At 40.0% G+C, this 13,710-nt stretch overlaps 1 pseudogene across 9 annotated transcripts in view; it reads left to right on the forward strand.

Annotated features, from left to right (window-relative positions):
• The first annotated feature begins 3 nt into the window (after positions 1–3).
• LOC138835716 (prefoldin subunit 3 pseudogene) overlaps positions 4–13,710 on the forward strand; it is a 66,913-nt pseudogene continuing 53,206 nt past the window's right edge. For 4 of the 9 annotated variants that reach the window (XR_011374713.1, XR_011374709.1, XR_011374717.1 and 1 more), the window contains exon 1: positions 4–111. The product of XR_011374713.1 is annotated as a prefoldin subunit 3 pseudogene, transcript variant X5 (transcript). Of the gene's footprint in view, positions 112–516; positions 1,139–2,137; positions 2,166–12,002; positions 12,206–13,710 lie in introns of those variants that run through there. The other 5 variants (XR_011374712.1, XR_011374716.1, XR_011374710.1 and 2 more) reach the window with 3 other exon arrangements.

Consider the following 13,710-nt stretch of genomic DNA (forward strand, 5'->3'; position numbering starts at 1 on the left):
AGGCCGGAAGTAGAGGAAGAAGAGCCAACCAGCCCTGCAGGCCGAAGGAGGCGGGCCCAGGAAGGGCGGGGCCTCGAGTTGACGGAGCCTGTTTTGGAAGACCGGGTTGAGGTGATACATTTACTTATTGGTTATTTATGATCACAGTCTGAGTCCAGCCCAACGGCAGTGCACCAAGCTCCCCGACACTTGTGGCTCGCCCCGCCCAGTGGCCAAGCCACTGTTGGTTAAGTGGGAGACGCTCAGGCCTCTGTTATTTGGATTCGGTTTCAGGCAGTTTCTGACAGGTGCTACGCAGGCCTCCACAGGTCCTGTCGGATTCACTGGGTCAATGCTTCGGTTATCCCCATTTTTCAGAATAAAAGAAGTAGGGAGAGACTTGCCTAAGGTCACACATTACATAGAAGAACTAGGATTCGAAACTAGATTTGAGTGATTTTTTAGAGGCCCTATTTTACACAATTCCTTTCGTTAACTTGCTTTTAATCCGGATTATTTAGTGATTATTGAATACACAAAAAATAACCAGGACTCAGCCGGGCGCCGGTGGCTCACGCCTGTAATCCTAGCTGAGATCTGAGGATCGCGGTTCAAAGTCAGCCCGGCAGGAAAGTCCGTGAAACTCTTATCCTCAATAAACCGCCAGAAAACTGGAAATGGCGCTATAGCTCAAATGGTAGAGCCAGCTACTGGCCTTGAGCTGAAGAGCTGAGGGACAGCGCCCAGGCCCAGAGTTCAACGACCATGATCGACCTAAAAAAAAAAAAAGCAGAACTAGTGCCATGGCTTAACTGACACCCAAGGAAGAAAGCTGAGTAAGCATGAGACCCTGAGTTAAACCCAATTCCCAGTACAGGCAAAAAAAAAAGAAAAAAAGAAAAAAGAATGACTGCCAAAAGAAGGGATTTCAATTCTTGTATTCAAGAATTAAGGGATTCAAATTCTTGTATTCCTATTTTCCTGACATACACCTCTAGGGTTAAAGAAAACATTCAAGAAGGAAACTAAGAATTCCTAGATGGAATCACACAAACCTGAGACTCAGATCTTGTTGGAAAGAAGTTTGGCTGTGGGTGATGGAAATTTGCTGGGGTCTTGGTGGTCAAGAGCTTTCCCCCTAGGAATTCTTACACAGATGGTGTGTATTCTGTAATGTGAATTCTGTAAAGTGTTGCCCATGTTACTGGCAGCCATATCAAAAAGGAAAACTAAGTATTCTACAACCAGGAGGAAAATCTCTATTCTATCAGTGTCCCTCCAGTGTCCTTTATTAACAAGGATTACTGGCAATGGAGAAACAGTATCCCTAAACAATCAAAGAAGGGTAGATTCAGATCTGAGAGGAAACAGATTTCATCTGTAACATCATATACTTTGCTACCAAGAGGAAGTCTAAACCATTTACTTGCTATGTCTATTTCTGCTAACATTCCACACAGAATATATACAAGCATATATAATTGTATAGCTGCATCTTTATAACTTTTCAAACCAAACACACTAAATGCATTTATTCTTTAACCAAATATATTTGCCATCCTCCTATTTCTATTTTGAAAAATGATAGCTATGAGTTCTTAAATAGTTCATAGTTCTTACAGGCATCTTCATTTGTAGACTTTATAAAACTTTCAAGTATTTTAAAGCCATATGATTTTGCAAAAGATACAGTAGCAGAGATTAAACTTCTCACCTTCCTATTTCCTCTCAAGTAGTAAAGATGTACTTACAGCTTGCAATTTCCTGTGAAATAAAAGAGCTTAGGGAGTACTGACTTCTAAGAGCATTAAATCTAGTCCACACTGAGCATCAGTTCTCTACAGTGCACTAGTGTTCTATGGAGTTTCTCCACAGTACTTCTTGGAAGTTCTACCAAACTTACTAATTTGGAATACACCGAAATCTACAGTTTTTATATTGCCTCTGATATTTAGAATTTATTAGAGTCTTTTTATCCCCTTCTTTGATATCCTCTATCTTTTGCTTAATTGACAAGTAAGGATATCATACCATTGACTTCCAATACCATATCAGATCCAATATTAGCATATTATACTTATTTGCAAGAAGTATCTTCTCTTATACTTGGAAATTACTTATGCCAAAGACTAATGACGGAAATGTTGATGTTCTATAGAAAAAATACTACAATTTATTCATAAAAGGTAAGCTGTTTTAAATTTTAAAAGTGTGTTGTATATTGCTTTACTTTGCTCTGTTTTAAAGTCAGCCATTTTTCTGCTCTTACAAAAATTCACTGAAGTAATTCATCCTTGCCTCCTTTAAAATATTGTCAAAAAGGCTTGAGAGTGAGAATTGCTGGGAGACTACACAAAAAAATCCTTACTTTTGCTCAGGTACAGAAAATGGTTGTGTCTGTTGTGGCCAGGTAATGCTTACTGAATATTCCATGTTTTAAGAAGCATATGTCTTTCTGATGGGACCAATCTGACAGATTAAAATCATGCTGGTGGAATTAAAAATGCGATGAACTTAAGTGTAGTATCTTAGGGCCACTATAACTATCATTTGCGTTGGAAAGAATAATGCTATTCTTTGTGTAAATTAGTAATTAAGGCAGCTAGTTTGTAACACTAGGTAAAGCAGTCATAACAGATTATGTAAAGTAATGTCAGTTTACATTTCTTTTATGATTTCCCTTATTTTGAGATCAGGAAAAAGAATGCTTTGAAATCCAGATTATTTATATTTTCAATTATCTATGTTTCCAGAGACAAGTGTGGACTATCAATATTTTCAGATTATTTTCCTTGGTTTCACTGATCTGTCACTGTTTATTAAAACTTCTATCATGAGGTGAGGGCAGAGGAGAAAGGCTGGGAAGTCTCTATCATTCAGTTGTTGCTGTAAGAGAAAGATATTGAAATGACTGTCCTGCTCTACCTTGCCTCCTTTTCTTTTGCCTCTTCTTCATGTACCAGTACCTCTCTCTCTCTTCTTTCTCACCTTTCATCTATCAGTCCCTTTCAATCCCATACAAAATGATCTGAGCCCAAGACTGAGAATTTAAACAAACAACAAAACACAACCAAATGCTTCCTTGTTTAGATGAGGTCTGGGCTTCTCTTTAGAAATTAGAGATGTCTCTACTTGGTCTGGAGAAAAGCAGTAGATAAACCAATAAAATGGAACTGCAAAGAAAAAGAACTCATTGTATAACAAAAGCAAATATTAAAAACAATCTGTCATCCTGCCCTACCAAGGGAAGACTTCACACTGCAGCATTAGTAGGGCTGAGACGCCAGATGGAACACAACTAATCCATCGCCATTCAACCCTCTCAACTCCACTCTGTGCCACATGTCTGACTTGCTTCTGTAGGAAATTCTCATCTCAACCAGAGTGATGACAAGAGATAAAATCTATAAAACCTGGAGCAGGCTAAACTTTTCCTTGGTATTCTTACTTATTTACATGTGGCCCCAGCAATGGATGAAATACCTTTACCCATGTAAGGCAGGTGGACATTGCTCACCTCTTTCTCTATTCATTTCTTAATTCTAATTATCTTTCTTCCTTAATATATAACGATTATTTCTGGGTGCCAGTGGCTCATGCCTGTAATCCTGTCTACTCAAAAAGCTGACATCTGAAGATCCCAGTTCAAAGCCAGCCCAAGTGAAGATAAATTAATGAGACTCTCTGATTAACCAGCAATAGTCAAGAAGTGCCTGTGTGGCTCAAGTGTTAGTGACAGCCTTGAGCAAGACAAAGTTAAGTGTAAGAGGTCCTGAGATCAAGCCTGAGTACCTGTGTGCATGCATGTGCTCACGTGTGCACACACAGACACACACAGACACACACACACACACACACACACACACACACACACAATATAATAACTCTTGTCAAAGTCCAGCTTTTTGTTTCTCAGTTTCTTCCCTTGGTTGCTGTTCCTTCTCCATTCAATGTCCTCAAAAACATACAATCAGAAACGTAACAAACACTTGAGAAATACTAATATGTTTCAGGCACTAGAAATACAATGGGAAGCAGATCAAAATAAAACTTGCCATCATTTTAGCAGAATTTAATAAAATTAATAAAATATATACTACATCAAACATAGGAGGTATGAGGGAAAATGAAAGCAAAGTAGAGGATGTGGGAGATGTCTGGGAAGTAGAGTTGCTCATTGGCAGGAGTGTAGTCAGAAAAAAAAACCCAATCATTGACATTTGGGCAGAAACATGAAGAAATAAAGAGATCCAGGGAGATATCTGAAGAAAGGCTGTTCAAACAGAGGAGATAGCACTGTTCCTCTTAAGAAAGGCATCTGGTCCATGTGTTTGGGGAACCACTGAAAAGTGAATAGGCCAGGGCCAGAGTTGAGAGGAGGACATGAGAACAGAGAGGTAGAGGAATCTAAACCAAGGACAGCTTTATGACACATTGGATGGATTCTGACTTTTAACTCTGGATGAGTTGGAGGAGGGGCAAGAACATGGCCTGGGCTAACTTCTGCTCTAACCTGATCCTCTGACTACAGGGTTGAGAATATTGCAAGAGGGTGAGAATGGGAGCAAGGGAAGTTGGGAGGTCATTTCAGTGATCTGGGCAGGAGGTAGTGAAGGCTTAGATAAGATTAGTAATTGGTTTTAAAAAGTAATCGGAGCTGTGCACTCATACCTACAATCTTGGCTACCCAGGAGGCTAAGATCTGGATTATTACACTTTGAAACTAGCCAAGACAAAAAAGTCTGAAAGTGTCTGTACTGATCCAGAAAGTGAACCTAAAGAATCATCTTCACCAAGGCTTACCCAGACCCCAGGCTCCGTTGGTGGCTCCCTCACCCTTCCAAGTAAGGAACTGACCCTCTTTGCTCTTGCTCACCAAAGAACTTCAGGGTGTAACTAGAAAGGTGTGTAGTGATTGTTGTGTTGTTGACATCATTTTAGAAGAATTTAATAAACTTAATAAACTATATACTACATCAAACATAGGAGCTATGGGGGAAATGAAAGCAAAGTAGAGGGTGTGGGAGATGTCTGCGAAGTAGAGTTGCTCATTGACAGGAGTATAGTCAGCAAGACCAATGTAATGTCCTGCAACTGCATCTGCCATCGTCAGATTGCTGAGATGCAAGGAATACCTCTGGGTGAGGATCAATTGCTCTTCTTACTTCAGATTAGGAACCAGGGATTTGCAGTTTTTAACATATCATTTAGCTGTGTTATATCCCTAGCCAGACTGTAATGCCAGATGATGACTGGAGTCTTCTCTCCTGCAGGAAGCTTTAAGGAAAAGTTACTGACTTTCCTAGGACCCCATTTACCACCAGAGGGGTTGAGCTGCTTTGTGAAACTGCATTCCCTGGAAACACAGAAGGAAAAGATTGTAAAACTGTCCTGGACAATCACCTTTCCCTGGGTCTCCCAGTCAGTCACAGATCTGTCGTGCTGTGCCCAAGAGTGTTGCTCATAAAAGGTGTCAATAGTGATTATGTAACTAGATATTGAAGAGGACAGTGCTTGGAATGCCTTAATGCTGGGATCTCCAGGGAACCATTCCAGGAGTCTTCCTTGCTGGAATCACTGTAACTCAGAGGTGGATTCTCCTGAGGACTATAGGCTCTGAAGTAAATAGATGCCCCTGTCCCCCCACATCCTCTTTCTCCTGATCCCTAGATTTCAACATGAATTCCTGCTTTCTTATGTTTACCTCTCCCATATAAGGGTTCAATATCTTTGTAGTTCTGGTGTCCTCAAAGTATACTATATAAGAATCCCAGATGACAACTAGATCATCTATGCCTTCATCCTGATCCTGTCTCTTGATGTGTAGTGTAGGGGGTGACTCTTATTTCTCCATGCTTCTGTTTTAGTTTGTATCTCAATCTCTCTAACACCAGAAGTTGTGCTGGGTAGTGCCCTATGGACTTTTCTGCTCTGGCTCAATCCTGTACCACAATCCTGTAGATTTCAGCCTTCTAAATGGATAGGATTATAGGCATAAGTCACAGACATTCACTTCTAAATAATATCTTTTTGCTGGTTGGATTGTTGAACTTAATAACATTTTCTAATTGAGAGAATTCAGTCCTTTTGTTTACCACCATCACCACTTTCTTCTCCTCCTCCATCTCCACAGTAATAAACAAAAAGCCCAAGTGGTTGAGCATCAGCTGAGCAAGCAAGCTGAGCACGCACAAGGCTTTGAGTTCAAACCTGGTACTCACCAAATGTACTTTCTCTAATATGAGACCTGACAAATGGCTCCTCTGCTCTTTGATAACATGAAATATCATATTCTTTAGAATATGTGATTTGAAGCAAGATTACTAGATCATGTTATAGTTCTGTTTTTAGTCTTTGTTTTTGGTGGGGGATCCGGTCATGGGCCTGAACTCTGGGTGTGGGCGCTGTCCCTCAGCTCTTCAGCTCAAGGCTAGCTGTCTACCACTTGAGCCACAGCACCACTTCCGGCTTTTTTTTTCTGCTTATGTGGTGTTGAGGAATCGAACCCAGGGCCTCATGCCTGTAAGGCAAGTGCTCTACCACTGAGCCACCTTCCCAGCCCCCTGTTTTTAGTCTTTGTAAAGAATCTCTGCACTGTTATAAATGTTAGTGGTAATATCATTTTATATTCTCATCAATGCCCCATGTTCCAATTTCTCCACATTAGGGCCAACATTTCCTATTTTTGGTGGTGGTGTTCTTGTTTTGACAATAGTATCCTATTAGATATAAGGTGGTATTTCATAGTGTGTGTGTGTGTGTGTGTGTGTGTGTGTGTGTGTGTGCGTGTGTGCACACACCAGTGCAAGGGTCTTCAATTCAGGGTCTTCCGCTCTCCCTCAGCTTACTCACAGTTGGCACTATACCACTTTAGCCATGTCTCCACACCATAATTTTGCTGGACTCACAGTCTTTCCTGCCTGGGCTGGATTCAAATCATCATCCTTTGCTCTTAGGTTCCTGAGTAACTAGGATTACAGATGTGTTTTTGTTCTGCACTCCATTGACAGTGAGTGATGTTGAGCTGCTTTTCAAATACTAGCTAATCATTTGAATATCTTCTTTGAGTAAACATATAGGCAAATCCTTTGTCCACTTTTTTAAAAAAAAGTGGGCCTTGCATTAGGCAAGATGCTCTACTGCTGAACCATGCCATGCCTCCAGACCTTTTTGGCTGAAAGTTTTTTTTAAGATGGAGTCTTGCTTTTTGCCTCTGCATGTGCCTGGACCATGACCCTATTTCCCCCCATTTTATCTGGTGTGCATCACCATACCTAGCTCCTTCCATTGTGAAAATCTGTAGAACTTTCTGCATAGGCTGCCCTGATATGGCCTGCCCAGAAATATCTGCTGAAATCCTCTTGATCTCAGCCTTCAATGTAGCTAGGATGACAAGCACATACCATCAGGATGAGCTATTGGCTGAGAAGGGTATCTGGTTAAATTTAACGTGACCCTCCTGATTTTAGCCTTCCAAGCAAGTGTGAGGCTCTGAATTCAAAGAAGAAGAAAGGGGAGGAAGAAGAAAAAAATAAGAGGAGAAGAAGGAGGAGGAGGAAGAGGAGAAAAAGAAGGACAAATACAATAGATGAAGTCATTCATTAACAATGAATTGGTTTCATAAATTAGCCGACAAATAGGTTAAAAAAACAGGACCAAGCAGCACAAAGAAAATGTAACATAAAAAAGAAATATTTGAAAAAAATTTTAATGCTTACTCATCAGTAAAGAAAAAATAAAAACAACTGAGCACCAGTGGCTCATGCCTTTAATCCTAGCTACTCAGGAGGCTGAGATCTGAGTATCACAGTTTGAAGCCAGTCCAGGCTGAAAAGTCCCTATGAGACTCTTATCTCCAATTAACCACCAGAAAAACAGAAATGGTGTTGTGGCTCAAAATGGCAGACCACTAGCCTTAAGCAAGAGCTCAAGGACAGTGCCCAAGCCCTGGGTTCAAGCCCCATGACCAACAACAACAAAATAAATAAATAAAAATAAATAAAAACATACCAAGGAATTTTCACCTCTTAGATTTTTTAAACTATAAAAACACAGTGGTAATCACAGTATTCAGAAACAAGTCCTCTTCAAACACTGTAGCTATTCAGGAGACTGAGGTAAGATGGTCACGAGTCTAGGAATTTGAGATAACCTAAGCAACACAACAAGACTATGTTTTGAAGGAAACAAAAAACACATGCAAATATAACCAAATCAAAACCAAACAAAAGGTTCTGTACATGGTAATGTAGCAAAACATATATTTCACAGTTATAATCCCAGAAAATCCATCAAAATATGCAGATCAAGGCAGGACCCCGTGGCTTATACCTATAATTCCAGCTACCCAGGAAGCTAAGAATTGACAATCATGGTTCAGAACCAGCCTGGAAAGACAAATCTGAGAGATTCTTATCTCCCAATAAGCAGCAAAAAGCTGAAAATGGAGGCATGCATGACTCAAGTGGTGGAGTACCAGCTATGTGTAAGAAAGCTCAGGGAGAGGATGAGGCCTTGAATTCAAGCCCCTCCCAAATGTGAAGACAAGTAAGTTAAGTTTCCACCCTACAGATAAAGGTCTTGGAGGAACACAAGAAGGGATGTTTAGTTAGCACCTGCTCATAACCAGGCCTTACCCTGTTCTATGCCCTTGAAGAACAGACCTTTGAGGCACCATCAGTCTTAAACCCCAAGTCTAATGGACTAGCATCTATTGCTACCATCAATTCAGGTAAAACTGCATTATCACAGAACTGCTTGTTGTTCACTTCTAGTTCTTCAATTTTCTGAGGGTTTCTTACAAGCCAGGAACTGGAATAAGTAAGGCCTTCAGGACATATAGATGTTTTCTACAAGCCAAACATTAGGCCAAACATGTTACATGCATTATTCTCGCTACTGTCTGGAAAGCTTTTGGCAGTAGGTGACATTACCCCTTATTGAGAAAAGAAAACTGTGGCTTTGGATTCAAAAACTTTCCCAAACCTAAATTATTATTGTATTTCATGCCCTCATCAATTTCCCCTGCTCCACTGAAATATATTCAGTTCTCCCAGACCCTAAATGGGAAAATAATGGAGAGATTAGAAATGAAGGAAGGAAGTCATGGGGAGAGGTGGCCTAGCAGCACAATAGCCTCACCAGAAAGCTGTGTGGTAAGCTTGGACAAGAAATGGTATCTGGTCTCACATGATAAAGCTTCTAGAAAACCCCAGTAATGTGACATTCTGTCTGTCTTGTGGCTTGAGAGCATCAGGAAATGAAACTGGTTTGCCTTTGCCATCAGTAGAATCAAAAAGTGATAGATATTTGGAGATGGCATTTTGGATAATGTTTAGATTGACTTACAAGTTTGAAGGTAAATGAGGGAACTTTCTGTAGACACATAAAAGCGGAAGATGAAGAAGCCTAGAGTCCTAACCTCCTGTGTCTTCCCGTGGAAGAAAATAGCTACTGAGGAATTTAGGGTTGCGGGAGGGGGGGGGGGGGAGAGGTGGAGGTGTGGCTCAGGTAGTAGAGAATCAGCCCATGAGCAAAAGCAAGAGTCAAACACAGAATTCAAGTACTGATCTTAGACAAGGAAAAGGAAAAAAATTATGGGAAGAAGCACTTAGAGTGATCTCCAACTTTGAGATTCTGGGGTCTTCACAGTGTGTAGATGCTAGAAAAGAGAATGTACAATTGTGCTAATTGTAGAAAAATCAAACATAATACAAAGGAATTTTAAAACACCAAAATCCTTTAAAATCTTATCATTCAGAAATTATCATTGTTACTATTTTAGAGAAATTCTAGATTTATACATATGTGCACATGTGTACACACATGTGTATGTATGCATGAACAGAAGAAACAATTTGTATTGTTATCTAGTCATTTTCAACTTGAAGTATATCATGAGCATCTTTCCTTATCCATGAAAGCACATGTTCCAAATTGTTGTATGATAGACTAGTATTCCATTGGTTAAATTGAGCAAATTATGAAAAAAAACTGTATTGTAAGCTTTTCTCAACATTTTATCAGTTAAGTAGTTTTCATAATTGCAGGTTTGGAAATATGCCCAGCATCCTCTAAAATTTTGGAGATAGGATTATTTGGCCAAAGATATGTACATTTCAAATGTTGACATGTAATTTATGCCAAAATATATGCCATGGAAATTCTGCCAGTTTACCAGTTGAAAGTTCTTCAAGTGTATTCACCTGGGTTTCTCACTGTGTAACATGTCATGGTAAAGCATAGATCTCATTTAAAAAAAATCATACACATTCAATTTTGTTTACTCTAAGTGATATTTTAAAGTCAGTATAAAATAAAAATTATAAAACTCAGGAGTGAATACAGCCTGACCAGATAGCTGTGTGATAAGCCTGGACAGGAAATGGGCCTCCCTTGCAGCACAGGGTCTCCTGCATTTACTGGTCACTTGGTTGTGGTTGCTACCAGAAACTGTATTGACCTCCACCTGGACCAAATTTAGTTTGAATGTTGACATTGATGATGCCCTTCCACCCCTACATGGAAATTTCTGTCTTACAGAGTGAGACTTTCTAAGGAAAGGGCAGTCTTTTCAAGCTGGTGTAAAAGTAATTTCAGAGCATGATGTAAGAAGACTAGTGGCCTATGGATTCTGTGATACAGGGGCTGCTGCACAGACGCAGTGACCGGTGGGACTGACAGGACAGTCTCTGTTATCAGTCTGACCAGCTTGCTCACGTGGAATAGGAAGAGAGAGGGAGGAGTGAGGTTTAAGTCATGAGTGGTTCAAGATCACAGGTATGGCATACGGCTCATCCCAGGCACTTAGAAAGCCACACATTGTCAGAAAATGCAGTTGCATGGGCTATGTCTTCTAGCCTTCCACCTCAACTGACAAGATGACCGCTGTGTTATTACTTCTAGGGAGACTTCTTTTGCCTTTTAGATGAGATATGGATTTCCACTGGGGGACTGATAAAACAGGCATTCGATCATGGAAGGCTTTTAGATTTGTGAGAGAACTGATTAAGTTGCATCCTGCTGGTCATATCCAGATTTGGATATTTGATTTAGTCAATACCTATCAGAGCCCTGTGATAAGTGGAGATTTTTTTTTTCTTTCAAGAACCAAAGACTCACTAAAGAAATGTCAAGATCTGTGTATGCAAAATCAACTTCATCTCACTTATATAATAACAAAAATTAAAAATGTTTTTGTTCACATAGTTTTAATATTTAAAATGGGATATATACATCTATAATTAATTATAAAATTATAATATTAACAGTGATACATTATGACTAAGGTGAGGTATAGATAGATATGTAACATTTACATTTGCTGCTGGACTGACAGGATTAATTCACAACATGTTTTTCTTTCTTTCTTTCTTTTCTTAGTTGTAGGGCTTGAACTCAGGGCCTGGGTGCTGTCCCTGAGCCTCTTTGTGCTCAAGGGTAATGCTCTACCACTTGAGCCATAATGCCACTTCTGGTTTCTTGAGTGGTTAATTGGAGATAAGAGTCTCAAGGGGACTTTTCATCCCAGGCTAGTTTCAAACCACAATCCTCAGATCTCAACCTCCTGAGTAGCTAGAATTACAGGGGTGAGCCACTGGTGTCTGGATCTATTTTTATTATAAATATTTCACAAAAGATGTTTGGGAGTAATACATACTTACATAGTAAATTAGAAAAGTAAAGAAAATCATTACATCAAAAGTTAACGGAGGTGAAATGGGGCATGGCTATATATGTGAAATATGTGCATGTGCTATAAGTGAGTGCTTCTGTTTCTTAGCGTTTCTCCATCATTCTCAGAGCATTTCCCTAGCATGCTCCAGAAGTTATGAAAAGCTATGACCTGGCAGGAGATGTCAATGCTCTTGAGGTTTCAAACTGCTCAGATGTACATTTGGCTCAGGTTGCAAAGTCTTGAGAGTTACTGGGAACAGAACCTTCCAGGACAAGGACTGTGATGACATTCCAGACTCTATTGTTAGAAACAGTGGGTTTTGATAGAACTCGAAGCCTTTTTATCAACCCTGATGGAAACTCAGGTTTAAAAAATAAAAATAAAAACACAAACACAGCTCCATTCCAAGAGGAAAGGGCTTAGGTGAAGGGAGAGAAAAGAGCAAAGATCCCAGATAGTTCTGTCAAGTACACTCATTGCAGCCTCTGACAAATGGAGAATCAGATCATCTGAGGTTATTCAAGCAGAATCAACCACCCAGCAGTGTCTGTGAGTAAATTCTGGTCACTTAAGTGAATCATATTCCTGTTCTAGAATTTCTGAGATCCTTAAGATTTATTTCTTCAGTCCTTATTTGTATGGGGCTCCTCTTGAAAGGATCTAGTAACTAGAGGTTTAAAGGAAGAAGACAGAGCAAAGGAATATACTGAGTTGTTTCCTCCAAAACTTGATGTGTCTTCTAGAACCTTAGAATGATACATTATATAGAAATATGAGGAAGGTAAGTAAAATATCCCACTAATGCCAGCTTTTCAGGATGGGAAAAACTGGCTTTTTAAAATCAAAGTGGGTTGCTTTGGCCTAGTGGCTTAGCATTTGTTTATTTTGCTAAGACAATACCAGCAAGTAAAGAAAGGAAAAGGGGAACTAAATTGGGATAAGGAGTGAATTTTGAAATGTAAGGATTTGTCTTAATTAGTTTTTCTAAGAAACACCTCAGAATACACATCTCACATTGTTTAAGAAATACCAGAGGAAGCCGGGTGCTGGTGGCTCACGCCTGTAATCCTAGCTACTCAGGAGGAGATCTGAGGATAATGGTTCAAAGCCAGCCCGGGTAGGAAAGTCCATGAGATTTTATCTCCAATAAACCCCTAGAAAACTGGAAGTGGGGAAGTGGCGCTGTAGCTCAAGTGGTAGAGCGCTCGCCTTGAGCTGAAGAGCTGAGGGACAACGCCCAGGCCCAGAGTTCAAGCCCCACGACCGACAAAAAAAAAAAAAAAAAAAAAAAAACTGGAAGTGGCACTTTGGTTCGAGTGGTAGAGCACTATCCTTGAGCTGAAGAGCTGAGGGACAGCACCCAGGCCCAGAGTTCAAGCCCCACAACTGACCAAAAAAAAAAAAAAAAAAGAAATACCAGAGGGTATGGGTATGTTTTGGAGATTGTCTGTGTACTATTACCTTTATTTCAAAGTCATTTAATAGTCACCATATGCAAAGACATCTTACCTTCTTCAGCCTAGCCAGTTGCAAGCACATTATGAAGATGAGCTCAACCAATTGGAGGAGAGTGGTGGGGTCTGCTGTGTTAGGGATAAATAGGGAGCAGCCTGCCTCCTCTGTGTGCGTGCTTGCCAGATTTTCGGCTGGTAGCTTACCCTTCTGTGCAGAAGTAAGTTTTGCCTTGCTGAGACAATTCTTTGTTTTTCTGTCTATCATGTGACTTCTGGTGGTTCTTGGAGAGTATACTTATAACAAAATGAAGGCATGAGCCATGGCATGCAAGATCTATCTAGCCTCAGCTGAGAATAAGATTGAAATATGGTGTGGTAGATTAAATTCATGAATCTGAAGTCATTCTGGGGTAAGGCTGGTCTTTATTCCAATAGACATACTGTATGTCATTATAAGAATAGAAGAGGCTGACAGGAACTGTCTCTATGACAACATAGGCAAGTTGGAGAGCACCATGTGAAGACAGGATGTTAACAGAAATAGGTTTCCTTTTGAGATTCTAGCTCAGTAGCTTCTTGTTTTAGGAAAAATACTCAGGG

The sequence above is a fragment of the Dipodomys merriami genome, unplaced genomic scaffold (assembly GCF_024711535.1).
Source record: "Dipodomys merriami isolate MVZ:Mamm:240054 unplaced genomic scaffold, mDipMer1.0.p SCAF_24, whole genome shotgun sequence".
Classification (NCBI taxonomy): domain Eukaryota; kingdom Metazoa; phylum Chordata; class Mammalia; order Rodentia; family Heteromyidae; genus Dipodomys; species Dipodomys merriami.